Genomic DNA, 23,691 nt, shown 5'->3' with positions numbered 1-23,691 from the left:
GAACCACGCGACCCATAATACCTTTTCGGAAAGCCCCAAGAGTGTTTCCGGCAAGGCAATGGGTCTTCGTACCATTGGACCATTCTGGAGGCCGAATTTTGACGTTTAAAAGTGTTTCAGATGTTTTTTTGTGATCGCGACACAATTAGCTACGAGTACAAGATTATGTTCGGATAAGGTTATCTCTTGTTTTTCGCGGTTCGAAGCACGTCCAAGGTGAATAAACCGGTCCACATATCAAGTGGGACCCACATTGAATGATCCCTTGAGTTTTCAAAAAACGATATATGCGATTGCATGATATATACTAACGGATGCGATCATACCAGCACTAATGCACCGGATCCCATCAGAACAACGCAGTTAAGCGTGCTTGGGCGAGAGTAGTACTAGGATGGGTGACCTCCCGGGAAGTCCTCGTGTTGCATCCCTCCCTCTTTTTTTTTTTTGGTTGTTGCGTAAGCCTATATAGTCCAAACATAACGTCGTAACTTTTACATCGTGAGGAACCACGCGACCCATAATACCTTTTCGGAAAGCCCCAAGAGTGTTTCCGGCAAGGCAATGGGTCTTCGTCCCATTGGACCATTCTGGAGGCCGAATTTTGACGTTTAAAAGTGTTTCGGATGTTTTTTTGTGATCGCGACACAATTAGCTACGAGTACAAAATTATGTTCGGATATGGTTATCTCTTGTTTTTCGCGGTTCGAAGCACGTCCAAGGTGAATAAACTGGTCCACATATCAAGTGGGACCCACATTGAATGATCCCTTGAGTTTTCAAAAAACGATATATGCGATTGCATGATATATACTAACGGATGCGATCATACCAGCACTAATGCACCGGATCCCATCAGAACAACGCAGTTAAGCGTGCTTGGGCGAGAGTAGTACTAGGATGAGTGACCTCCCGGGAAGTCCTCGTGTTGCATCCCTCCCTCTTTTTTTTTTTTTTTTTTTTTGGTTGTTGCGTAAGCCTATATAGTACAAACATAACGTCGTAACTTTTACATCGTGAGGAACCACGCGACCCATAATACCTTTTCGGAAAGCCCCAAGAGTGTTTCCGGCAAGGCAATGGGTCTTGGTGCCATTGGACCATTCTAAAGGCCGAAATTTGACGTTTAAAAGTGTTTCGGATGTTTTTTTGTGATCGCGACACAATTAGCTACGAGTACAAGATTATGTTCGGATATGGTTATCTCTTGTTTTTCGCGGTTCGAAGCACGTCCAAGGTGAATAAACCGGTCCACATATCAAGTGGGACCCACATTGAATGATCCCTTGAGTTTTCAAAAAACGATATATGCGATTGCATGATATATACTAACGGATGCGATCATACCAGCACTAATGCACCGGATCCCATCAGAACAACGCAGTTAAGCGTGCTTGGGCGAGAGTAGTACTAGGATGGGTGACCTCCCGGGAAGTCCTCGTGTTGCATCCCTCCCTCTTTTTTTTTTTTGGTTGTTGCGTAAGCCTATATAGTCCAAACATAACGTCGTAACTTTTACATCGTGAGGAACCACGCGACCCATAATACCTTTTCGGAAAGCCCCAAGAGTGTTTCCGGCAAGGCAATGGGTCTTCGTCCCATTGGACCATTCTGGAGGCCGAATTTTGACGTTTAAAAGTGTTTCGGATGTTTTTTTGTGATCGCGACACAATTAGCTACGAGTACAAGATTATGTTCGGATATGGTTATCTCTTGTTTTTCGCGGTTCGAAGCACGTCCAAGGTGAATAAACCGGTCCACATATCAAGTGGGACCCACATTGAATGATCCCTTGAGTTTTGAAAAAACGATATATGCGATTGCATGATATATACTAACGGATGCGATCATACCAGCACTAATGCACCGGATCCCATCAGAACAACGCAGTTAAGCGTGCTTGGGCGAGAGTAGTACTAGGATGGGTGACCTCCCGGGAAGTCCTCGTGTTGCATCCCTCCCTCTTTTTTTTTTTGGTTGTTGCGTAAGCCTATATAGTACAAACATAACGTCGTAACTTTTACATCGTGAGGAACCACGCGACCCATAATACCTTTTCGGAAAGCCCCAAGAGTGTTTCCGGCAAGGCAATGGGTCTTCGTCCCATTGGACCATTCTGGAGGCCGAATTTTGACGTTTAAAAGTGTTTCGGATGTTTTTTTGTGATCGCGACACAATTAGCTACGAGTACAAGATTATGTTCGGATATGGTTATCTCTTGTTTTTCGCGGTTCGAAGCACGTCCAAGGTGAATAAACCGGTCCACATATCAAGTGGGACCCACATTGAATGATCCCTTGAGTTTTCAAAAAACGATATATGCGATTGCATGATATATACTAACGGATGCGATCATACCAGCACTAATGCACCGGATCCCATCAGAACAACGCAGTTAAGCGTGCTTGGGCGAGAGTAGTACTAGGATGAGTGACCTCCCGGGAAGTCCTCGTGTTGCATCCCTCCCTCTTTTTTTTTTTTTTTTTTTTGGTTGTTGCGTAAGCCTATATAGTACAAACATAACGTCGTAACTTTTACATCGTGAGGAACCACGCGACCCATAATACCTTTTCGGAAAGCCCCAAGAGTGTTTCCGGCAAGGCAATGGGTCTTCGTACCATTGGACCATTCTGGAGGCCGAATTTTGACGTTTAAAAGTGTTTCAGATGTTTTTTTGTGATCGCGACACAATTAGCTACGAGTACAAGATTATGTTCGGATATGGTTATCTCTTGTTTTTCGCGGTTCGAAGCACGTCCAAGGTGAATAAACCGGTCCACATATCAAGTGGGACCCACATTGAATGATCCCTTGAGTTTTCAAAAAACGATATATGCGATTGCATGATATATACTAAAGGATGCGATCATACCAGCACTAATGCACCGGATCCCATCAGAACAACGCAGTTAAGCGTGCTTGGGCGAGAGTAGTACTAGGATGGGTGACCTCCCGGGAAGTCCTCGTGTTGCATCCCTCCCTCTTTTTTTTTTTTGGTTGTTGCGTAAGCCTATATAGTCCAAACATAACGTCGTAACTTTTACATCGTGAGGAACCACGCGACCCATAATACCTTTTCGGAAAGCCCCAAGAGTGTTTCCGGCAAGGCAATGGGTCTTCGTCCCATTGGACCATTCTGGAGGCCGAATTTTGACGTTTAAAAGTGTTTCGGATGTTTTTTTGTGATCGCGACACAATTAGCTACGAGTACAAAATTATGTTCGGATATGGTTATCTCTTGTTTTTCGCGGTTCTAAGCACGTCCAAGGTGAATAAACCGGTCCACATATCAAGTGGGACCCACATTGAATGATCCCTTGAGTTTTCAAAAAACGATATATGCGATTGCATGATATATACTAACGGATGCGATCATACCAGCACTAATGCACCGGATCCCATCAGAACAACGCAGTTAAGCGTGCTTGGGCGAGAGTAGTACTAGGATGAGTGACCTCCCGGGAAGTCCTCGTGTTGCATCCCTCCCTCTTTTTTTTTTTTTTTTTTTTGGTTGTTGCGTAAGCCTATATAGTACAAACATAACGTCGTAACTTTTACATCGTGAGGAACCACGCGACCCATAATACCTTTTCGGAAAGCCCCAAGAGTGTTTCCGGCAAGGCAATGGTTCTTCGTACCATTGGACCATTCTGGAGGCCGAATTTTGACGTTTAAAAGTGTTTCAGATGTTTTTTTGTGATCGCGACACAATTAGCTACGAGTACAAGATTATGTTCGGATATGGTTATCTCTTGTTTTTCGCGGTTCGAAGCACGTCCAAGGTGAATAAACCGGTCCACATATCAAGTGGGACCCACATTGAATGATCCCTTGAGTTTTCAAAAAACGATATATGCGATTGCATGATATATACTAACGGATGCGATCATACCAGCACTAATGCACCGGATCCCATCAGAACAACGCAGTTAAGCGTGCTTGGGCGAGAGTAGTACTAGGATGGGTGACCTCCCGGGAAGTCCTCGTGTTGCATCCCTCCCTCTTTTTTTTTTTTGGTTGTTGTGTAAGCCTATATAGTCCAAACATAACGTCGTAACTTTTACATCGTGAGGAACCACGCGACCCATAATACCTTTTCGGAAAGCCCCAAGAGTGTTTCCGGCAAGGCAATGGGTCTTCGTACCATTGGACCATTCTGGAGGCCGAATTTTGACGTTTAAAAGTGTTTCAGATGTTTTTTTGTGATCGCGACACAATTAGCTACGAGTACAAGATTATGTTCGGATATGGTTATCTCTTGTTTTTCGCGGTTCGAAGCACGTCCAAGGTGAATAAACCGGTCCACATATAAAGTGGGACCCACATTGAATGATCCCTTGAGTTTTCAAAAAACGATATATGCGATTGCATGATATATACTAACGGATGCGATCATACCAGCACTAATGCACCGGATCCCATCAGAACAACGCAGTTAAGCGTGCTTGGGCGAGAGTAGTACTAGGATGAGTGACCTCCCGGGAAGTCCTCGTGTTGCATCCCTCCCTCTTTTTTTTTTTTTTTTTTTTGGTTGTTGCGTAAGCCTATATAGTACAAACATAACGTCGTAACTTTTACATCGTGAGGAACCACGCGACCCATAATACCTTTTCGGAAAGCCCCAAGAGTGTTTCCGGCAAGGCAATGGTTCTTCGTACCATTGGACCATTCTGGAGGCCGAATTTTGACGTTTAAAAGTGTTTCAGATGTTTTTTTGTGATCGCGACACAATTAGCTACGAGTACAAGATTATGTTCGGATATGGTTATCTCTTGTTTTTCGCGGTTCGAAGCACGTCCAAGGTGAATAAACCGGTCCACATATCAAGTGGGACCCACATTGAATGATCCCTTGAGTTTTCAAAAAACGATATATGCGATTGCATGATATATACTAACGGATGCGATCATACCAGCACTAATGCACCGGATCCCATCAGAACAACGCAGTTAAGCGTGCTTGGGCGAGAGTAGTACTAGGATGGGTGACCTCCCGGGAAGTCCTCGTGTTGCATCCCTCCCTCTTTTTTTTTTTTGGTTGTTGTGTAAGCCTATATAGTCCAAACATAACGTCGTAACTTTTACATCGTGAGGAACCACGCGACCCATAATACCTTTTCGGAAAGCCCCAAGAGTGTTTCCGGCAAGGCAATGGGTCTTCGTCCCATTGGACCATTCTGGAGGCCGAATTTTGACGTTTAAAAGTGTTTCGGATGTTTTTTTGTGATCGCGACACAATTAGCTACGAGTACAAAATTATGTTCGGATATGGTTATCTCTTGTTTTTCGCGGTTCGAAGCACGTCCAAGGTGAATAAACCGGTCCACATATCAAGTGGGACCCACATTGAATGATCCCTTGAGTTTTCAAAAAACGATATATGCGATTGCATGATATATACTAACGGATGCGATCATACCAGCACTAATGCACCGGATCCCATCAGAACAACGCAGTTAAGCGTGCTTGGGCGAGAGTAGTACTAGGATGAGTGACCTCCCGGGAAGTCCTCGTGTTGCATCCCTCCCTCTTTTTTTTTTTTTTTTTTTTGGTTGTTGCGTAAGCCTATATAGTACAAACATAACGTCGTAACTTTTACATCGTGAGGAACCACGCGACCCATAATACCTTTTCGGAAAGCCCCAAGAGTATTTCCGGCAAGGCAATGGGTCTTCGTACCATTGGACCATTCTGGAGGCCGAATTTTGACGTTTAAAAGTGTTTCAGATGTTTTTTTGTGATCGCGACACAATTAGCTACGAGTACAAGATTATGTTCGGATATGGTTATCTCTTGTTTTTCGCGGTTCGAAGCACGTCCAAGGTGAATAAACCGGTCCACATATCAAGTGGGACCCACATTGAATGATCCCTTGAGTTTTCAAAAAACGATATATGCGATTGCATGATATATACTAACGGATGCGATCATACCAGCACTAATGCACCGGATCCCATCAGAACAACGCAGTTAAGCGTGCTTGGGCGAGAGTAGTACTAGGATGGGTGACCTCCTGGGAAGTCCTCGTGTTGCATCCCTCCCTCTTTTTTTTTTTTGGTTGTTGCGTAAGCCTATATAGTCCAAACATAACGTCGTAACTTTTACATCGTGAGGAACCACGCGACCCATAATACCTTTTCGGAAAGCCCCAAGAGTGTTTCCGGCAAGGCAATGGGTCTTCGTCCCATTGGACCATTCTGGAGGCCGAATTTTGACGTTTAAAATTGTTTCGGATGTTTTTTTGTGATCGCGACACAATTAGCTACGAGTACAAGATTATGTTCGGATATGGTTATCTCTTGTTTTTCGCGGTTCTAAGCACGTCCAAGGTGAATAAACCGGTCCACATATCAAGTGGGACCCACATTGAATGATCCCTTGAGTTTTCAAAAAACGATATATGCGATTGCATGATATATACTAACGGATGCGATCATACCAGCACTAATGCACCGGATCCCATCAGAACAACGCAGTTAAGCGTGCTTGGGCGAGAGTAGTACTAGGATGGGTGACCTCCCGGGAAGTCCTCGTGTTGCATCCCTCCCTCTTTTTTTTTTTTGGTTGTTGCGTAAGCCTATATAGTCCAAACATAACGTCGTAACTTTTACATCGTGAGGAACCACGCGACCCATAATACCTTTTCGGAAAGCCCCAAGAGTGTTTCCGGCAAGGCAATGGGTCTTCGTCCCATTGGACCATTCTGGAGGCCGAATTTTGACGTTTAAAAGTGTTTCGGATGTTTTTTTGTGATCGCGACACAATTAGCTACGAGTACAAAATTATGTTCGGATATGGTTATCTCTTGTTTTTCGCGGTTCGAAGCACGTCCAAGGTGAATAAACCGGTCCACATATCAAGTGGGACCCACATTGAATGATCCCTTGAGTTTTCAAAAAACGATATATGCGATTGCATGATATATACTAACGGATGCGATCATACCAGCACTAATGCACCGGATCCCATCAGAACAACGCAGTTAAGCGTGCTTGGGCGAGAGTAGTACTAGGATGAGTGACCTCCCGGGAAGTCCTCGTGTTGCATCCCTCCCTCTTTTTTTTTTTTTTTTTTTTGGTTGTTGCGTAAGCCTATATAGTACAAACATAACGTCGTAACTTTTACATCGTGAGGAACCACGCGACCCATAATACCTTTTCGGAAAGCCCCAAGAGTGTTTTCGGCAAGGCAATGGGTCTTCGTACCATTGGACCATTCTGGAGGCCGAATTTTGACGTTTAAAAGTGTTTCAGATGTTTTTTTGTGATCGCGACACAATTAGCTACGAGTACAAGATTATGTTCGGATATGGTTATCTCTTGTTTTTCGCGGTTCGAAGCACGTCCAAGGTGAATAAACCGGTCCACATATAAAGTGGGACCCACATTGAATGATCCCTTGAGTTTTCAAAAAACGATATATGCGATTGCATGATATATACTAACGGATGCGATCATACCAGCACTAATGCACCGGATCCCATCAGAACAACGCAGTTAAGCGTGCTTGGGCGAGAGTAGTACTAGGATGAGTGACCTCCCGGGAAGTCCTCGTGTTGCATCCCTCCCTCTTTTTTTTTTTTTTTTTTTTGGTTGTTGCGTAAGCCTATATAGTACAAACATAACGTCGTAACTTTTACATCGTGAGGAACCACGCGACCCATAATACCTTTTCGGAAAGCCCCAAGAGTGTTTCCGGCAAGGCAATGGTTCTTCGTACCATTGGACCATTCTGGAGGCCGAATTTTGACGTTTAAAAGTGTTTCAGATGTTTTTTTGTGATCGCGACACAATTAGCTACGAGTACAAGATTATGTTCGGATATGGTTATCTCTTGTTTTTCGCGGTTCGAAGCACGTCCAAGGTGAATAAACCGGTCCACATATCAAGTGGGACCCACATTGAATGATCCCTTGAGTTTTCAAAAAACGATATATGCGATTGCATGATATATACTAACGGATGCGATCATACCAGCACTAATGCACCGGATCCCATCAGAACAACGCAGTTAAGCGTGCTTGGGCGAGAGTAGTACTAGGATGGGTGACCTCCTGGGAAGTCCTCGTGTTGCATCCCTCCCTCTTTTTTTTTTTTGGTTGTTGCGTAAGCCTATATAGTCCAAACATAACGTCGTAACTTTTACATCGTGAGGAACCACGCGACCCATAATACCTTTTCGGAAAGCCCCAAGAGTGTTTCCGGCAAGGCAATGGGTCTTCGTCCCATTGGACCATTCTGGAGGCCGAATTTTGACGTTTAAAATTGTTTCGGATGTTTTTTTGTGATCGCGACACAATTAGCTACGAGTACAAGATTATGTTCGGATATGGTTATCTCTTGTTTTTCGCGGTTCTAAGCACGTCCAAGGTGAATAAACCGGTCCACATATCAAGTGGGACCCACATTGAATGATCCCTTGAGTTTTCAAAAAACGATATATGCGATTGCATGATATATACTAACGGATGCGATCATACCAGCACTAATGCACCGGATCCCATCAGAACAACGCAGTTAAGCGTGCTTGGGCGAGAGTAGTACTAGGATGGGTGACCTCCCGGGAAGTCCTCGTGTTGCATCCCTCCCTCTTTTTTTTTTTTGGTTGTTGCGTAAGCCTATATAGTCCAAACATAACGTCGTAACTTTTACATCGTGAGGAACCACGCGACCCATAATACCTTTTCGGAAAGCCCCAAGAGTGTTTCCGGCAAGGCAATGGGTCTTCGTCCCATTGGACCATTCTGGAGGCCGAATTTTGACGTTTAAAAGTGTTTCGGATGTTTTTTTGTGATCGCGACACAATTAGCTACGAGTACAAAATTATGTTCGGATATGGTTATCTCTTGTTTTTCGCGGTTCGAAGCACGTCCAAGGTGAATAAACCGGTCCACATATCAAGTGGGACCCACATTGAATGATCCCTTGAGTTTTCAAAAAACGATATATGCGATTGCATGATATATACTAACGGATGCGATCATACCAGCACTAATGCACCGGATCCCATCAGAACAACGCAGTTAAGCGTGCTTGGGCGAGAGTAGTACTAGGATGAGTGACCTCCCGGGAAGTCCTCGTGTTGCATCCCTCCCTCTTTTTTTTTTTTTTTTTTTTGGTTGTTGCGTAAGCCTATATAGTACAAACATAACGTCGTAACTTTTACATCGTGAGGAACCACGCGACCCATAATACCTTTTCGGAAAGCCCCAAGAGTGTTTTCGGCAAGGCAATGGGTCTTCGTACCATTGGACCATTCTGGAGGCCGAATTTTGACGTTTAAAAGTGTTTCAGATGTTTTTTTGTGATCGCGACACAATTAGCTACGAGTACAAGATTATGTTCGGATATGGTTATCTCTTGTTTTTCGCGGTTCGAAGCACGTCCAAGGTGAATAAACCGGTCCACATATAAAGTGGGACCCACATTGAATGATCCCTTGAGTTTTCAAAAAACGATATATGCGATTGCATGATATATACTAACGGATGCGATCATACCAGCACTAATGCACCGGATCCCATCAGAACAACGCAGTTAAGCGTGCTTGGGCGAGAGTAGTACTAGGATGAGTGACCTCCCGGGAAGTCCTCGTGTTGCATCCCTCCCTCTTTTTTTTTTTTTTTTTTTTGGTTGTTGCGTAAGCCTATATAGTACAAACATAACGTCGTAACTTTTACATCGTGAGGAACCACGCGACCCATAATACCTTTTCGGAAAGCCCCAAGAGTGTTTCCGGCAAGGCAATGGGTCTTCGTACCATTGGACCATTCTGGAGGCCGAATTTTGATGTTTAAAAGTGTTTCAGATGTTTTTTTGTGATCGCGACACAATTAGCTACGAGTACAAGATTATGTTCGGATATGGTTATCTCTTGTTTTTCGCGGTTCGAAGCACGTCCAAGGTGAATAAACCGGTCCACATATAAAGTGGGACCCACATTGAATGATCCCTTGAGTTTTCAAAAAACGATATATGCGATTGCATGATATATACTAACGGATGCGATCATACCAGCACTAATGCACCGGATCCCATCAGAACAACGCAGTTAAGCGTGCTTGGGCGAGAGTAGTACTAGGATGAGTGACCTCCCGGGAAGTCCTCGTGTTGCATCCCTCCCTCTTTTTTTTTTTTTTTTTTTTGGTTGTTGCGTAAGCCTATATAGTACAAACATAACGTCGTAACTTTTACATCGTGAGGAACCACGCGACCCATAATACCTTTTCGGAAAGCCCCAAGAGTGTTTCCGGCAAGGCAATGGTTCTTCGTACCATTGGACCATTCTGGAGGCCGAATTTTGACGTTTAAAAGTGTTTCAGATGTTTTTTTGTGATCGCGACACAATTAGCTACGAGTACAAGATTATGTTCGGATATGGTTATCTCTTGTTTTTCGCGGTTCGAAGCACGTCCAAGGTGAATAAACCGGTCCACATATCAAGTGGGACCCACATTGAATGATCCCTTGAGTTTTCAAAAAACGATATATGCGATTGCATGATATATACTAACGGATGCGATCATACCAGCACTAATGCACCGGATCCCATCAGAACAACGCAGTTAAGCGTGCTTGGGCGAGAGTAGTACTAGGATGGGTGACCTCCTGGGAAGTCCTCGTGTTGCATCCCTCCCTCTTTTTTTTTTTTGGTTGTTGCGTAAGCCTATATAGTCCAAACATAACGTCGTAACTTTTACATCGTGAGGAACCACGCGACCCATAATACCTTTTCGGAAAGCCCCAAGAGTGTTTCCGGCAAGGCAATGGGTCTTCGTCCCATTGGACCATTCTGGAGGCCGAATTTTGACGTTTAAAATTGTTTCGGATGTTTTTTTGTGATCGCGACACAATTAGCTACGAGTACAAGATTATGTTCGGATATGGTTATCTCTTGTTTTTCGCGGTTCTAAGCACGTCCAAGGTGAATAAACCGGTCCACATATCAAGTGGGACCCACATTGAATGATCCCTTGAGTTTTCAAAAAACGATATATGCGATTGCATGATATATACTAACGGATGCGATCATACCAGCACTAATGCACCGGATCCCATCAGAACAACGCAGTTAAGCGTGCTTGGGCGAGAGTAGTACTAGGATGGGTGACCTCCCGGGAAGTCCTCGTGTTGCATCCCTCCCTCTTTTTTTTTTTTGGTTGTTGCGTAAGCCTATATAGTCCAAACATAACGTCGTAACTTTTACATCGTGAGGAACCACGCGACCCATAATACCTTTTCGGAAAGCCCCAAGAGTGTTTCCGGCAAGGCAATGGGTCTTCGTCCCATTGGACCATTCTGGAGGCCGAATTTTGACGTTTAAAAGTGTTTCGGATGTTTTTTTGTGATCGCGACACAATTAGCTACGAGTACAAAATTATGTTCGGATATGGTTATCTCTTGTTTTTCGCGGTTCGAAGCACGTCCAAGGTGAATAAACCGGTCCACATATCAAGTGGGACCCACATTGAATGATCCCTTGAGTTTTCAAAAAACGATATATGCGATTGCATGATATATACTAACGGATGCGATCATACCAGCACTAATGCACCGGATCCCATCAGAACAACGCAGTTAAGCGTGCTTGGGCGAGAGTAGTACTAGGATGAGTGACCTCCCGGGAAGTCCTCGTGTTGCATCCCTCCCTCTTTTTTTTTTTTTTTTTTTTGGTTGTTGCGTAAGCCTATATAGTACAAACATAACGTCGTAACTTTTACATCGTGAGGAACCACGCGACCCATAATACCTTTTCGGAAAGCCCCAAGAGTGTTTTCGGCAAGGCAATGGGTCTTCGTACCATTGGACCATTCTGGAGGCCGAATTTTGACGTTTAAAAGTGTTTCAGATGTTTTTTTGTGATCGCGACACAATTAGCTACGAGTACAAGATTATGTTCGGATATGGTTATCTCTTGTTTTTCGCGGTTCGAAGCACGTCCAAGGTGAATAAACCGGTCCACATATAAAGTGGGACCCACATTGAATGATCCCTTGAGTTTTCAAAAAACGATATATGCGATTGCATGATATATACTAACGGATGCGATCATACCAGCACTAATGCACCGGATCCCATCAGAACAACGCAGTTAAGCGTGCTTGGGCGAGAGTAGTACTAGGATGAGTGACCTCCCGGGAAGTCCTCGTGTTGCATCCCTCCCTCTTTTTTTTTTTTTTTTTTTTGGTTGTTGCGTAAGCCTATATAGTACAAACATAACGTCGTAACTTTTACATCGTGAGGAACCACGCGACCCATAATACCTTTTCGGAAAGCCCCAAGAGTGTTTCCGGCAAGGCAATGGGTCTTCGTACCATTGGACCATTCTGGAGGCCGAATTTTGATGTTTAAAAGTGTTTCAGATGTTTTTTTGTGATCGCGACACAATTAGCTACGAGTACAAGATTATGTTCGGATATGGTTATCTCTTGTTTTTCGCGGTTCGAAGCACGTCCAAGGTGAATAAACCGGTCCACATATAAAGTGGGACCCACATTGAATGATCCCTTGAGTTTTCAAAAAACGATATATGCGATTGCATGATATATACTAACGGATGCGATCATACCAGCACTAATGCACCGGATCCCATCAGAACAACGCAGTTAAGCGTGCTTGGGCGAGAGTAGTACTAGGATGAGTGACCTCCCGGGAAGTCCTCGTGTTGCATCCCTCCCTCTTTTTTTTTTTTTTTTTTTTGGTTGTTGCGTAAGCCTATATAGTACAAACATAACGTCGTAACTTTTACATCGTGAGGAACCACGCGACCCATAATACCTTTTCGGAAAGCCCCAAGAGTGTTTCCGGCAAGGCAATGGGTCTTCGTACCATTGGACCATTCTGGAGGCCGAATTTTGACGTTTAAAAGTGTTTCAGATGTTTTTTTGTGATCGCGACACAATTAGCTACGAGTACAAGATTATGTTCGGATATGGTTATCTCTTGTTTTTCGCGGTTCGAAGCACGTCCAAGGTGAATAAACCGGTCCACATATCAAGTGGGACCCACATTGAATGATCCCTTGAGTTTTCAAAAAACGATATATGCGATTGCATGATATATACTAACGGATGCGATCATACCAGCACTAATGCACCGGATCCCATCAGAACAACGCAGTTAAGCGTGCTTGGGCGAGAGTAGTACTAGGATGGGTGACCTCCCGGGAAGTCCTCGTGTTGCATCCCTCCCTCTTTTTTTTTTTTGGTTGTTGCGTAAGCCTATATAGTCCAAACATAACGTCGTAACTTTTACATCGTGAGGAACCACGCGACCCATAATACCTTTTCGGAAAGCCCCAAGAGTGTTTCCGGCAAGGCAATGGGTCTTCGTCCCATTGGACCATTCTGGAGGCCGAATTTTGACGTTTAAAAGTGTTTCGGATGTTTTTTTGTGATCGCGACACAATTAGCTACGAGTACAAAATTATGTTCGGATATGGTTATCTCTTGTTTTTCGCGGTTCGAAGCACGTCCAAGGTGAATAAACCGGTCCACATATCAAGTGGGACCCACATTGAATGATCCCTTGAGTTTTCAAAAAACGATATATGCGATTGCATGATATATACTAACGGATGCGATCATACCAGCACTAATGCACCGGATCCCATCAGAACAACGCAGTTAAGCGTGCTTGGGCGAGAGTAGTACTAGGATGAGTGACCTCCCGGGAAGTCCTCGTGTTGCATCCCTCCCTCTTTTTTTTTTTTTTTTTTTTGGTTGTTGCGTAAGCCTATATAGTACAAACATAACATCGTAACTTTTACATCGTGAGGAACCACGCGACCCATAATACCTTTTCGGAAAGCCCCAAGAGTGTTTTCGGCAAGGCAATGGGTCTTCGTACCATTGGACCATTCTGGAGGCCGAATTTTGACGTTTAAAAGTGTTTCAGATGTTTTTTTGTGATCGCGACACAATTAGCTACGAGTACAAGATTATGTTCGGATATGGTTATCTCTTGTTTTTCGCGGTTCGAAGCACGTCCAAGGTGAATAAACCGGTCCACATATAAAGTGGGACCCACATTGAATGATCCCTTGAGTTTTCAAAAAACGATATATGCGATTGCATGATATATACTAACGGATGCGATCATACCAGCACTAATGCACCGGATCCCATCAGAACAACGCAGTTAAGCGTGCTTGGGCGAGAGTAGTACTAGGATGAGTGACCTCCCGGGAAGTCCTCGTGTTGCATCCCTCCCTCTTTTTTTTTTTTTTTTTTTTGGTTGTTGCGTAAGCCTATATAGTACAAACATAACGTCGTAACTTTTACATCGTGAGGAACCACGCGACCCATAATACCTTTTCGGAAAGCCCCAAGAGTGTTTCCGGCAAGGCAATGGGTCTTCGTACCATTGGACCATTCTGGAGGCCGAATTTTGATGTTTAAAAGTGTTTCAGATGTTTTTTTGTGATCGCGACACAATTAGCTACGAGTACAAGATTATGTTCGGATATGGTTATCTCTTGTTTTTCGCGGTTCGAAGCACGTCCAAGGTGAATAAACCGGTCCACATATAAAGTGGGACCCACATTGAATGATCCCTTGAGTTTTCAAAAAACGATATATGCGATTGCATGATATATACTAACGGATGCGATCATACCAGCACTAATGCACCGGATCCCATCAGAACAACGCAGTTAAGCGTGCTTGGGCGAGAGTAGTACTAGGATGAGTGACCTCCCGGGAAGTCCTCGTGTTGCATCCCTCCCTCTTTTTTTTTTTTTTTTTTTTGGTTGTTGCGTAAGCCTATATAGTACAAACATAACGTCGTAACTTTTACATCGTGAGGAACCACGCGACCCATAATACCTTTTCGGAAAGCCCCAAGAGTGTTTCCGGCAAGGCAATGGGTCTTCGTACCATTGGACCATTCTGGAGGCCGAATTTTGACGTTTAAAAGTGTTTCAGATGTTTTTTTGTGATCGCGACACAATTAGCTACGAGTACAAGATTATGTTCGGATATGGTTATCTCTTGTTTTTCGCGGTTCGAAGCACGTCCAAGGTGAATAAACCGGTCCACATATCAAGTGGGACCCACATTGAATGATCCCTTGAGTTTTCAAAAAACGATATATGCGATTGCATGATATATACTAACGGATGCGATCATACCAGCACTAATGCACCGGATCCCATCAGAACAACGCAGTTAAGCGTGCTTGGGCGAGAGTAGTACTAGGATGAGTGACCTCCCGGGAAGTCCTCGTGTTGCATCCCTCCCTCTTTTTTTTTTTTTTTTTTTTGGTTGTTGCGTAAGCCTATATAGTACAAACATAACGTCGTAACTTTTACATCGTGAGGAACCACGCGACCCATAATACCTTTTCGGAAAGCCCCAAGAGTGTTTCCGGCAAGGCAATGGGTCTTCGTACCATTGGACCATTCTGGAGGCCGAATTTTGACGTTTAAAAGTGTTTCAGATGTTTTTTTGTGATCGCGACACAATTAGCTACGAGTACAAGATTATGTTCGGATATGGTTATCTCTTGTTTTTCGCGGTTCGAAGCACGTCCAAGGTGAATAAACCGGTCCACATATCAAGTGGGACCCACATTGAATGATCCCTTGAGTTTTCAAAAAACGATATATGCGATTGCATGATATATACTAACGGATGCGATCATACCAGCACTAATGCACCGGATCCCATCAGAACAACGCAGTTAAGCGTGCTTGGGCGAGAGTAGTACTAGGATGGGTGACCTCCCGGGAAGTCCTCGTGTTGCATCCCTCCCTCTTTTTTTTTTTTGGTTGTTGCGTAAGCCTATATAGTCCAAACATAACGTCGTAACTTTTACATCGTGAGGAACCACGCGACCCATAATACCTTTTCGGAAAGCCCCAAGAGTGTTTCCGGCAAGGCAATGGGTCTTCGTCCCATTGGACCATTCTGGAGGCCGAATTTTGACGTTTAAAAGTGTTTCGGATGTTTTTTTGTGATCGCGACACAATTAGCTACGAGTACAAAATTATGTTCGGATATGGTTATCTCTTGTTTTTCGCGGTTCGAAGCACGTCCAAGGTGAATAAACCGGTCCACATATCAAGTGGGACCCACATTGAATGATCCCTTGAGTTTTCAAAAAACGATATATGCGATTGCATGATATATACTAACGGATGCGATCATACCAGCACTAATGCACCGGATCCCATCAGAACAACGCAGTTAAGCGTGCTTGGGCGAGAGTAGTACTAGGATGAGTGACCTCCCGGGAAGTCCTCGTGTTGCATCCCTCCCTCTTTTTTTTTTTTTTTTTTTTGGTTGTTGCGTAAGCCTATATAGTACAAACATAACATCGTAACTTTTACATCGTGAGGAACCACGCGACCCATAATACCTTTTCGGAAAGCCCCAAGAGTGTTTTCGGCAAGGCAATGGGTCTTCGTACCATTGGACCATTCTGGAGGCCGAATTTTGACGTTTAAAAGTGTTTCAGATGTTTTTTTGTGATCGCGACACAATTAGCTACGAGTACAAGATTATGTTCGGATATGGTTATCTCTTGTTTTTCGCGGTTCGAAGCACGTCCAAGGTGAATAAACCGGTCCACATATAAAGTGGGACCCACATTGAATGATCCCTTGAGTTTTCAAAAAACGATATATGCGATTGCATGATATATACTAACGGATGCGATCATACCAGCACTAATGCACCGGATCCCATCAGAACAACGCAGTTAAGCGTGCTTGGGCGAGAGTAGTACTAGGATGAGTGACCTCCCGGGAAGTCCTCGTGTTGCATCCCTCCCTCTTTTTTTTTTTTTTTTTTTTGGTTGTTGCGTAAGCCTATATAGTACAAACATAACGTCGTAACTTTTACATCGTGAGGAACCACGCGACCCATAATACCTTTTCGGAAAGCCCCAAGAGTGTTTCCGGCAAGGCAATGGGTCTTCGTACCATTGGACCATTCTGGAGGCCGAATTTTGACGTTTAAAAGTGTTTCAGATGTTTTTTTGTGATCGCGACACAATTAGCTACGAGTACAAGATTATGTTCGGATATGGTTATCTCTTGTTTTTCGCGGTTCGAAGCACGTCCAAGGTGAATAAACCGGTCCACATATCAAGTGGGACCCACATTGAATGATCCCTTGAGTTTTCAAAAAACGATATATGCGATTGCATGATATATACTAACGGATGCGATCATACCAGCACTAATGCACCGGATCCCATCAGAACAACGCAGTTAAGCGTGCTTGGGCGAGAGTAGTACTAGGATGAGTGACCTCCCGGGAAGTCCTCGTGTTGCATCCCTCCCTCTTTTTTTTTTTTGGTTGTTGCGTAAGCCTATATAGTCCAAACATAACGTCGTAACTTTTACATCGTGAGGAACCACGCGACCCATAATACCTTTTCGGAAAGCCCCAAGAGTGTTTCCGGCAAGGCAATGGGTCTTCGTCCCATTGGACCATTCTGGAGGCCGAATTTTGACGTTTAAAAGTGTTTCGGATGTTTTTTTGTGATCGCGACACAATTAGCTACGAGTACAAAATTATGTTCGGATATGGTTATCTCTTGTTTTTCGCGGTTCGAAGCACGTCCAAGGTGAATAAACCGGTCCACATATCAAGTGGGACCCACATTGAATGATCCCTTGAGTTTTCAAAAAACGATATATGCGATTGCATGATATATACTAACGGATGCGATCATACCAGCACTAATGCACCGGATCCCATCAGAACAACGCAGTTAAGCGTGCTTGGGCGAGAGTAGTACTAGGATGAGTGACCTCCCGGGAAGTCCTCGTGTTGCATCCCTCCCTCTTTTTTTTTTTTTTTTTTTTGGTTGTTGCGTAAGCCTATATAGTACAAACATAACATCGTAACTTTTACATCGTGAGGAACCACGCGACCCATAATACCTTTTCGGAAAGCCCCAAGAGTGTTTTCGGCAAGGCAATGGGTCTTCGTACCATTGGACCATTCTGGAGGCCGAATTTTGACGTTTAAAAGTGTTTCAGATGTTTTTTTGTGATCGCGACACAATTAGCTACGAGTACAAGATTATGTTCGGATATGGTTATCTCTTGTTTTTCGCGGTTCGAAGCACGTCCAAGGTGAATAAACCGGTCCACATATCAAGTGGGACCCACATTGAATGATCCCTTGAGTTTTCAAAAAACGATATATGCGATTGCATGATATATACTAACGGATGCGATCATACCAGCACTAATGCACCGGATCCCATCAGAACAACGCAGTTAAGCGTGCTTGGGCGAGAGTAGTACTAGGATGAGTGACCTCCCGGGAAGTCCTCGTGTTGCATCCCTCCCTCTTTTTTTTTTTTGGTTGTTGCGTAAGCCTATATAGTCCAAACATAACGTCGTAACTTTTACATCGTGAGGAACCACGCGACCCATAATACCTTTTCGGAAAGCCCCAAGAGTGTTTCCGGCAAGGCAATGGGTCTTCGTCCCATTGGACCATTCTGGAGGCCGAATTTTGACGTTTAAAAGTGTTTCGGATGTTTTTTTGTGATCGCGACACAATTAGCTACGAGTACAAAATTATGTTCGGATATGGTTATCTCTTGTTTTTCGCGGTTCGAAGCACGTCCAAGGTGAATAAACCGGTCCACATATCAAGTGGGACCCACATTGAATGATCCCTTGAGTTTTCAAAAAACGATATATGCGATTGCATGATATATACTAACGGATGCGATCATACCAGCACTAATGCACCGGATCCCATCAGAACAACGCAGTTAAGCGTGCTTGGGCGAGAGTAGTACTAGGATGAGTGACCTCCCGGGAAGTCCTCGTGTTGCATCCCTCCCTCTTTTTTTTTTTTTTTTTTTTGGTTGTTGCGTAAGCCTATATAGTACAAACATAACGTCGTAACTTTTACATCGTGAGGAACCACGCGACCCATAATACCTTTTCGGAAAGCCCCAAGAGTGTTTTCGGCAAGGCAATGGGTCTTCGTACCATTGGACCATTCTGGAGGCCGAATTTTGACGTTTAAAAGTGTTTCAGATGTTTTTTTGTGATCGCGACACAATTAGCTACGAGTACAAGATTATGTTCGGATATGGTTATCTCTTGTTTTTCGCGGTTCGAAGCACGTCCAAGGTGAATAAACCGGTCCACATATCAAGTGGGACCCACATTGAATGATCCCTTGAGTTTTCAAAAAACGATATATGCGATTGCATGATATATACTAACGGATGCGATCATACCAGCACTAATGCACCGGATCCCATCAGAACAACGCAGTTAAGCGTGCTTGGGCGAGAGTAGTACTAGGATGGGTGACCTCCCGGGAAGTCCTCGTGTTGCATCCCTCCCTCTTTTTTTTTTTTGGTTGTTGCGTAAGCCTATATAGTACAAACATAACGTCGTAACTTTTACATCGTGAGGAACCACGCGACCCATAATACCTTTTCGGAAAGCCCCAAGAGTGTTTCCGGCAAGGCAATGGGTCTTCGTACCATTGGACCATTCTGGAGGCCGAATTTTGACGTTTAAAAGTGTTTCAGATGTTTTTTTGTGATCGCGACACAATTAGCTACGAGTACAAGATTATGTTCGGATATGGTTATCTCTTGTTTTTCGCGGTTCGAAGCACGTCCAAGGTGAATAAACCGGTCCACATATCAAGTGGGACCCACATTGAATGATCCCTTGAGTTTTCAAAAAACGATATATGCGATTGCATGATATATACTAACGGATGCGATCATACCAGCACTAATGCACCGGATCCCATCAGAACAACGCAGTTAAGCGTGCTTGGGCGAGAGTAGTACTAGGATGAGTGACCTCCCGGGAAGTCCTCGTGTTGCATCCCTCCCTCTTTTTTTTTTTTGGTTGTTGCGTAAGCCTATATAGTCCAAACATAACGTCGTAACTTTTACATCGTGAGGAACCACGCGACCCATAATACCTTTTCGGAAAGCCCCAAGAGTGTTTCCGGCAAGGCAATGGGTCTTCGTCCCATTGGACCATTCTGGAGGCCGAATTTTGACGTTTAAAAGTGTTTCGGATGTTTTTTTGTGATCGCGACACAATTAGCTACGAGTACAAAATTATGTTCGGATATGGTTATCTCTTGTTTTTCGCGGTTCGAAGCACGTCCAAGGTGAATAAACCGGTCCACATATCAAGTGGGACCCACATTGAATGATCCCTTGAGTTTTCAAAAAACGATATATGCGATTGCATGATATATACTAACGGATGCGATCATACCAGCACTAATGCACCGGATCCCATCAGAACAACGCAGTTAAGCGTGCTTGGGCGAGAGTAGTACTAGGATGAGTGACCTCCCGGGAAGTCCTCGTGTTGCATCCCTCCCTCTTTTTTTTTTTTTTTTTTTTGGTTGTTGCGTAAGCCTATATAGTACAAACATAACATCGTAACTTTTACATCGTGAGGAACCACGCGACCCATAATACCTTTTCGGAAAGCCCCAAGAGTGTTTTCGGCAAGGCAATGGGTCTTCGTACCATTGGACCATTCTGGAGGCCGAATTTTGACGTTTAAAAGTGTTTCAGATGTTTTTTTGTGATCGCGACACAATTAGCTACGAGTACAAGATTATGTTCGGATATGGTTATCTCTTGTTTTTCGCGGTTCGAAGCACGTCCAAGGTGAATAAACCGGTCCACATATAAAGTGGGACCCACATTGAATGATCCCTTGAGTTTTCAAAAAACGATATATGCGATTGCATGATATATACTAACGGATGCGATCATACCAGCACTAATGCACCGGATCCCATCAGAACAACGCAGTTAAGCGTGCTTGGGCGAGAGTAGTACTAGGATGAGTGACCTCCCGGGAAGTCCTCGTGTTGCATCCCTCCCTCTTTTTTTTTTTTTTTTTTTTGGTTGTTGCGTAAGCCTATATAGTACAAACATAACGTCGTAACTTTTACATCGTGAGGAACCACGCGACCCATAATACCTTTTCGGAAAGCCCCAAGAGTGTTTCCGGCAAGGCAATGGGTCTTCGTACCATTGGACCATTCTGGAGGCCGAATTTTGACGTTTAAAAGTGTTTCAGATGTTTTTTTGTGATCGCGACACAATTAGCTACGAGTACAAGATTATGTTCGGATATGGTTATCTCTTGTTTTTCGCGGTTCGAAGCACGTCCAAGGTGAATAAACCGGTCCACATATCAAGTGGGACCCACATTGAATGATCCCTTGAGTTTTCAAAAAACGATATATGCGATTGCATGATATATACTAACGGATGCGATCATACCAGCACTAATGCACCGGATCCCATCAGAACAACGCAGTTAAGCGTGCTTGGGCGAGAGTAGTACTAGGATGAGTGACCTCCCGGGAAGTCCTCGTGTTGCATCCCTCCCTCTTTTTTTTTTTTGGTTGTTGCGTAAGCCTATATAGTCCAAACATAACGTCGTAACTTTTACATCGTGAGGAACCACGCGACCCATAATACCTTTTCGGAAAGCCCCAAGAGTGTTTCCGGCAAGGCAATGGGTCTTCGTCCCATTGGACCATTCTGGAGGCCGAATTTTGACGTTTAAAAGTGTTTCGGATGTTTTTTTGTGATCGCGACACAATTAGCTACGAGTACAAAATTATGTTCGGATATGGTTATCTCTTGTTTTTCGCGGTTCGAAGCACGTCCAAGGTGAATAAACCGGTCCACATATCAAGTGGGACCCACATTGAATGATCCCTTGAGTTTTCAAAAAACGATATATGCGATTGCATGATATATACTAACGGATGCGATCATACCAGCACTAATGCACCGGATCCCATCAGAACAACGCAGTTAAGCGTGCTTGGGCGAGAGTAGTACTAGGATGAGTGACCTCCCGGGAAGTCCTCGTGTTGCATCCCTCCCTCTTTTTTTTTTTTTTTTTTTTGGTTGTTGCGTAAGCCTATATAGTACAAACATAACGTCGTAACTTTTACATCGTGAGGAACCACGCGACCCATAATACCTTTTCGGAAAGCCCCAAGAGTGTTTTCGGCAAGGCAATGGGTCTTCGTACCATTGGACCATTCTGGAGGCCGAATTTTGACGTTTAAAAGTGTTTCAGATGTTTTTTTGTGATCGCGACACAATTAGCTACGAGTACAAGATTATGTTCGGATATGGTTATCTCTTGTTTTTCGCGGTTCGAAGCACGTCCAAGGTGAATAAACCGGTCCACATATCAAGTGGGACCCACATTGAATGATCCCTTGAGTTTTCAAAAAACGATATATGCGATTGCATGATATATACTAACGGATGCGATCATACCAGCACTAATGCACCGGATCCCATCAGAACAACGCAGTTAAGCGTGCTTGGGCGAGAGTAGTACTAGGATGGGTGACCTCCCGGGAAGTCCTCGTGTTGCATCCCTCCCTCTTTTTTTTTTTTGGTTGTTGCGTAAGCCTATATAGTCCAAACATAACGTCGTAACTTTTACATCGTGAGGAACCACGCGACCCATAATACCTTTTCGGAAAGCCCCAAGAGTGTTTCCGGCAAGGCAATGGGTCTTCGTCCCATTGGACCATTCTGGAGGCCGAATTTTGACGTTTAAAAGTGTTTCGGATGTTTTTTTGTGATCGCGACACAATTAGCTACGAGTACAAAATTATGTTCGGATATGGTTATCTCTTGTTTTTCGCGGTTCGAAGCACGTCCAAGGTGAATAAACCGGTCCACATATCAAGTGGGACCCACATTGAATGATCCCTTGAGTTTTCAAAAAACGATATATGCGATTGCATGATATATACTAACGGATGCGATCATACCAGCACTAATGCACCGGATCCCATCAGAACAACGCAGTTAAGCGTGCTTGGGCGAGAGTAGTACTAGGATGAGTGACCTCCCGGGAAGTCCTCGTGTTGCATCCCTCCCTCTTTTTTTTTTTTTTTTTTTTGGTTGTTGCGTAAGCCTATATAGTACAAACATAACATCGTAACTTTTACATCGTGAGGAACCACGCGACCCATAATACCTTTTCGGAAAGCCCCAAGAGTGTTTTCGGCAAGGCAATGGGTCTTCGTACCATTGGACCATTCTGGAGGCCGAATTTTGACGTTTAAAAGTGTTTCAGATGTTTTTTTGTGATCGCGACACAATTAGCTACGAGTACAAGATTATGTTCGGATATGGTTATCTCTTGTTTTTCGCGGTTCGAAGCACGTCCAAGGTGAATAAACCGGTCCACATATAAAGTGGGACCCACATTGAATGATCCCTTGAGTTTTCAAAAAACGATATATGCGATTGCATGATATATACTAACGGATGCGATCATACCAGCACTAATGCACCGGATCCCATCAGAACAACGCAGTTAAGCGTGCTTGGGCGAGAGTAGTACTAGGATGAGTGACCTCCCGGGAAGTCCTCGTGTTGCATCCCTCCCTCTTTTTTTTTTTTTTTTTTTTGGTTGTTGCGTAAGCCTATATAGTACAAACATAACGTCGTAACTTTTACATCGTGAGGAACCACGCGACCCATAATACCTTTTCGGAAAGCCCCAAGAGTGTTTCCGGCAAGGCAATGGGTCTTCGTACCATTGGACCATTCTGGAGGCCGAATTTTGATGTTTAAAAGTGTTTCAGATGTTTTTTTGTGATCGCGACACAATTAGCTACGAGTACAAGATTATGTTCGGATATGGTTATCTCTTGTTTTTCGCGGTTCGAAGC

General features: G+C 43.9%; 16 non-coding genes and 30 pseudogenes across 16 annotated transcripts; all 46 read left to right on the top strand.

Moving 5' to 3' along the window:
* Positions 1 to 312: 312 nt before the first annotated feature.
* On the top strand, positions 313 to 431 carry LOC147922241 (5S ribosomal RNA). The gene has a single exon (XR_015589622.1). It is a non-coding gene; the product is annotated as a 5S ribosomal RNA (ribosomal RNA).
* A 387-nt stretch (positions 432 to 818) lies between these two features.
* Positions 819 to 937, top strand: LOC147922240 (5S ribosomal RNA; annotated as a pseudogene).
* A 396-nt stretch (positions 938 to 1,333) lies between these two features.
* Positions 1,334 to 1,452, top strand: LOC147922239 (5S ribosomal RNA). Its single transcript, XR_015589621.1, has one exon. It is a non-coding gene; the product is annotated as a 5S ribosomal RNA (ribosomal RNA).
* Positions 1,453 to 1,839: 387 nt separating this feature from the next.
* LOC147922238 (5S ribosomal RNA) lies at positions 1,840 to 1,958 on the top strand. Its single transcript, XR_015589620.1, has one exon. It is a non-coding gene; the product is annotated as a 5S ribosomal RNA (ribosomal RNA).
* Positions 1,959 to 2,344: 386 nt separating this feature from the next.
* LOC147922237 (5S ribosomal RNA) lies at positions 2,345 to 2,463 on the top strand (annotated as a pseudogene).
* Positions 2,464 to 2,858: 395 nt separating this feature from the next.
* On the top strand, positions 2,859 to 2,977 carry LOC147922236 (5S ribosomal RNA). Its single transcript, XR_015589619.1, has one exon. It is a non-coding gene; the product is annotated as a 5S ribosomal RNA (ribosomal RNA).
* Positions 2,978 to 3,364: 387 nt separating this feature from the next.
* Positions 3,365 to 3,483, top strand: LOC147922235 (5S ribosomal RNA; annotated as a pseudogene).
* A 395-nt stretch (positions 3,484 to 3,878) lies between these two features.
* LOC147922234 (5S ribosomal RNA) lies at positions 3,879 to 3,997 on the top strand. Its single transcript, XR_015589618.1, has one exon. It is a non-coding gene; the product is annotated as a 5S ribosomal RNA (ribosomal RNA).
* Positions 3,998 to 4,384: 387 nt separating this feature from the next.
* On the top strand, positions 4,385 to 4,503 carry LOC147922233 (5S ribosomal RNA; annotated as a pseudogene).
* A 395-nt stretch (positions 4,504 to 4,898) lies between these two features.
* Positions 4,899 to 5,017, top strand: LOC147922232 (5S ribosomal RNA). Its single transcript, XR_015589617.1, has one exon. It is a non-coding gene; the product is annotated as a 5S ribosomal RNA (ribosomal RNA).
* Positions 5,018 to 5,404: 387 nt separating this feature from the next.
* LOC147922231 (5S ribosomal RNA) lies at positions 5,405 to 5,523 on the top strand (annotated as a pseudogene).
* A 395-nt stretch (positions 5,524 to 5,918) lies between these two features.
* Positions 5,919 to 6,037, top strand: LOC147922230 (5S ribosomal RNA). The gene has a single exon (XR_015590359.1). It is a non-coding gene; the product is annotated as a 5S ribosomal RNA (ribosomal RNA).
* A 387-nt stretch (positions 6,038 to 6,424) lies between these two features.
* Positions 6,425 to 6,543, top strand: LOC147922229 (5S ribosomal RNA). The gene has a single exon (XR_015589616.1). It is a non-coding gene; the product is annotated as a 5S ribosomal RNA (ribosomal RNA).
* Positions 6,544 to 6,930: 387 nt separating this feature from the next.
* LOC147922228 (5S ribosomal RNA) lies at positions 6,931 to 7,049 on the top strand (annotated as a pseudogene).
* Positions 7,050 to 7,444: 395 nt separating this feature from the next.
* LOC147922227 (5S ribosomal RNA) lies at positions 7,445 to 7,563 on the top strand (annotated as a pseudogene).
* Positions 7,564 to 7,958: 395 nt separating this feature from the next.
* On the top strand, positions 7,959 to 8,077 carry LOC147922226 (5S ribosomal RNA). Its single transcript, XR_015590358.1, has one exon. It is a non-coding gene; the product is annotated as a 5S ribosomal RNA (ribosomal RNA).
* Positions 8,078 to 8,464: 387 nt separating this feature from the next.
* LOC147922225 (5S ribosomal RNA) lies at positions 8,465 to 8,583 on the top strand. The gene has a single exon (XR_015589615.1). It is a non-coding gene; the product is annotated as a 5S ribosomal RNA (ribosomal RNA).
* Positions 8,584 to 8,970: 387 nt separating this feature from the next.
* On the top strand, positions 8,971 to 9,089 carry LOC147922224 (5S ribosomal RNA; annotated as a pseudogene).
* Positions 9,090 to 9,484: 395 nt separating this feature from the next.
* Positions 9,485 to 9,603, top strand: LOC147922223 (5S ribosomal RNA; annotated as a pseudogene).
* A 395-nt stretch (positions 9,604 to 9,998) lies between these two features.
* On the top strand, positions 9,999 to 10,117 carry LOC147922222 (5S ribosomal RNA; annotated as a pseudogene).
* A 395-nt stretch (positions 10,118 to 10,512) lies between these two features.
* Positions 10,513 to 10,631, top strand: LOC147922221 (5S ribosomal RNA). The gene has a single exon (XR_015590357.1). It is a non-coding gene; the product is annotated as a 5S ribosomal RNA (ribosomal RNA).
* Positions 10,632 to 11,018: 387 nt separating this feature from the next.
* On the top strand, positions 11,019 to 11,137 carry LOC147922220 (5S ribosomal RNA). Its single transcript, XR_015589614.1, has one exon. It is a non-coding gene; the product is annotated as a 5S ribosomal RNA (ribosomal RNA).
* A 387-nt stretch (positions 11,138 to 11,524) lies between these two features.
* Positions 11,525 to 11,643, top strand: LOC147922219 (5S ribosomal RNA; annotated as a pseudogene).
* Positions 11,644 to 12,038: 395 nt separating this feature from the next.
* LOC147922218 (5S ribosomal RNA) lies at positions 12,039 to 12,157 on the top strand (annotated as a pseudogene).
* Positions 12,158 to 12,552: 395 nt separating this feature from the next.
* On the top strand, positions 12,553 to 12,671 carry LOC147922217 (5S ribosomal RNA; annotated as a pseudogene).
* A 395-nt stretch (positions 12,672 to 13,066) lies between these two features.
* On the top strand, positions 13,067 to 13,185 carry LOC147922216 (5S ribosomal RNA). The gene has a single exon (XR_015589613.1). It is a non-coding gene; the product is annotated as a 5S ribosomal RNA (ribosomal RNA).
* A 387-nt stretch (positions 13,186 to 13,572) lies between these two features.
* LOC147922215 (5S ribosomal RNA) lies at positions 13,573 to 13,691 on the top strand (annotated as a pseudogene).
* Positions 13,692 to 14,086: 395 nt separating this feature from the next.
* Positions 14,087 to 14,205, top strand: LOC147922214 (5S ribosomal RNA; annotated as a pseudogene).
* A 395-nt stretch (positions 14,206 to 14,600) lies between these two features.
* On the top strand, positions 14,601 to 14,719 carry LOC147922213 (5S ribosomal RNA; annotated as a pseudogene).
* A 395-nt stretch (positions 14,720 to 15,114) lies between these two features.
* LOC147922212 (5S ribosomal RNA) lies at positions 15,115 to 15,233 on the top strand (annotated as a pseudogene).
* A 395-nt stretch (positions 15,234 to 15,628) lies between these two features.
* Positions 15,629 to 15,747, top strand: LOC147922211 (5S ribosomal RNA). The gene has a single exon (XR_015589611.1). It is a non-coding gene; the product is annotated as a 5S ribosomal RNA (ribosomal RNA).
* A 387-nt stretch (positions 15,748 to 16,134) lies between these two features.
* LOC147922210 (5S ribosomal RNA) lies at positions 16,135 to 16,253 on the top strand (annotated as a pseudogene).
* Positions 16,254 to 16,648: 395 nt separating this feature from the next.
* Positions 16,649 to 16,767, top strand: LOC147922209 (5S ribosomal RNA; annotated as a pseudogene).
* Positions 16,768 to 17,162: 395 nt separating this feature from the next.
* Positions 17,163 to 17,281, top strand: LOC147922208 (5S ribosomal RNA; annotated as a pseudogene).
* Positions 17,282 to 17,668: 387 nt separating this feature from the next.
* LOC147922207 (5S ribosomal RNA) lies at positions 17,669 to 17,787 on the top strand (annotated as a pseudogene).
* A 395-nt stretch (positions 17,788 to 18,182) lies between these two features.
* On the top strand, positions 18,183 to 18,301 carry LOC147922206 (5S ribosomal RNA; annotated as a pseudogene).
* Positions 18,302 to 18,688: 387 nt separating this feature from the next.
* LOC147922205 (5S ribosomal RNA) lies at positions 18,689 to 18,807 on the top strand (annotated as a pseudogene).
* A 395-nt stretch (positions 18,808 to 19,202) lies between these two features.
* On the top strand, positions 19,203 to 19,321 carry LOC147922204 (5S ribosomal RNA). Its single transcript, XR_015589610.1, has one exon. It is a non-coding gene; the product is annotated as a 5S ribosomal RNA (ribosomal RNA).
* Positions 19,322 to 19,708: 387 nt separating this feature from the next.
* LOC147922203 (5S ribosomal RNA) lies at positions 19,709 to 19,827 on the top strand (annotated as a pseudogene).
* Positions 19,828 to 20,214: 387 nt separating this feature from the next.
* LOC147922202 (5S ribosomal RNA) lies at positions 20,215 to 20,333 on the top strand (annotated as a pseudogene).
* A 395-nt stretch (positions 20,334 to 20,728) lies between these two features.
* Positions 20,729 to 20,847, top strand: LOC147922201 (5S ribosomal RNA; annotated as a pseudogene).
* A 395-nt stretch (positions 20,848 to 21,242) lies between these two features.
* LOC147922200 (5S ribosomal RNA) lies at positions 21,243 to 21,361 on the top strand (annotated as a pseudogene).
* Positions 21,362 to 21,748: 387 nt separating this feature from the next.
* On the top strand, positions 21,749 to 21,867 carry LOC147922199 (5S ribosomal RNA; annotated as a pseudogene).
* Positions 21,868 to 22,262: 395 nt separating this feature from the next.
* On the top strand, positions 22,263 to 22,381 carry LOC147922198 (5S ribosomal RNA). The gene has a single exon (XR_015589609.1). It is a non-coding gene; the product is annotated as a 5S ribosomal RNA (ribosomal RNA).
* A 387-nt stretch (positions 22,382 to 22,768) lies between these two features.
* Positions 22,769 to 22,887, top strand: LOC147922197 (5S ribosomal RNA; annotated as a pseudogene).
* Positions 22,888 to 23,282: 395 nt separating this feature from the next.
* LOC147922196 (5S ribosomal RNA) lies at positions 23,283 to 23,401 on the top strand (annotated as a pseudogene).
* The last annotated feature ends 290 nt before the right edge of the window (positions 23,402 to 23,691 follow it).

The sequence above is a fragment of the Camelina sativa genome, chromosome 18 (assembly GCF_030686135.1).
Source record: "Camelina sativa cultivar CO46 ecotype springtype chromosome 18, ASM3068613v1".
In the NCBI taxonomy this organism is placed as follows: Eukaryota; Viridiplantae; Streptophyta; class Magnoliopsida; order Brassicales; family Brassicaceae; genus Camelina; species Camelina sativa.
Note: the sequence above shows the minus strand (reverse complement) of the source record. Positions and strands in the feature narration are given on the sequence as shown.